This window comes from Carassius gibelio, chromosome B21 (genome assembly GCF_023724105.1).
Source record: "Carassius gibelio isolate Cgi1373 ecotype wild population from Czech Republic chromosome B21, carGib1.2-hapl.c, whole genome shotgun sequence".
In the NCBI taxonomy this organism is placed as follows: domain Eukaryota; kingdom Metazoa; phylum Chordata; class Actinopteri; order Cypriniformes; family Cyprinidae; genus Carassius; species Carassius gibelio.
The window spans coordinates 4,292,681-4,293,716 of NC_068416.1; positions in this window are offsets into that span (position 1 = coordinate 4,292,681).

Below are 1,036 nucleotides of genomic sequence, written 5' to 3' on the forward strand. Positions count from 1 at the left end.
GAACCCGCTTTGAACTCCCGAACTGACTCAAATGATTCGCGAACCGCTACGAACTCTCAAATTGATTCAAATGATCTGCGAAGCCGCTCCGACCTCCCGAACTGATTCAAATGATTCGTGATCACCAAACTGACTCAATTGATTCGCGAACCCGCTCCGAACTCTCGAATTTATTCAAATGATTCGCGAAACCGCTCCGATTTCTCGAACTGATTCAAATGATCCGCGAAGTCGCTCTGAACTCCCAAACTGCTTCAAATGATTCACGCTCCATACTCCGAACTAGGAAGAATTAGGAAGCCTTCATTGTGAAGGGTGCTCTGAAAAGTGGCAGCACAGGCAAAGAATTAAAACCTCTATTAAAACAGATGTCCAAATTAATGTACCGGTATGAGAAAAGCACGTTCTGGGCGCACAGAGTCAGGCCAAGGTGGTGGTACCCTCAAGAGCTATATTTGGAAGTGGTGGTACTGTACCGGTGCATACCGGCCCACTTAAAGCACTGCTCAAGCATATACATGTATAGCCAGATAAAAAGAAATGGACTCTTGTATTCAGCAAGAATGTATTAAATAGTTTAAAAGTGATAGTAAAGATATTTATACAATGCAAAATAAAGGATTTTATTTTTGAACGTTCCATTCATCAAAGAATCCTGAAATATAAAATGTATCAAAGTTTCCATGAAAATATTGGGCAGCACAATTGATAATAATCAGAAATGTTTCTTGAGCAGAAAATCATCATATTAGAATGATTTCTGAAGATCATGTGACACTGAAGACTGGAGGAATGATGCTGAAAATACAGTTTTAAAACACAGCAACGAACTATATTCCAAAAATAGAAAATAGCTGTTTTAGACTGTAATAATATTTTTATAATTTTGCAGATTTCACAGTAGTTTTGATCAAATAAATGCATCCTTGGTGAGCAAAAGAGACTTCTTTAAAAAACATTTAAAAAAGTTTGACTTCTCCCATGTGTTACTTCTCATTTCCATCAACCAAATATTGAGACAGAATTTAAAATATAT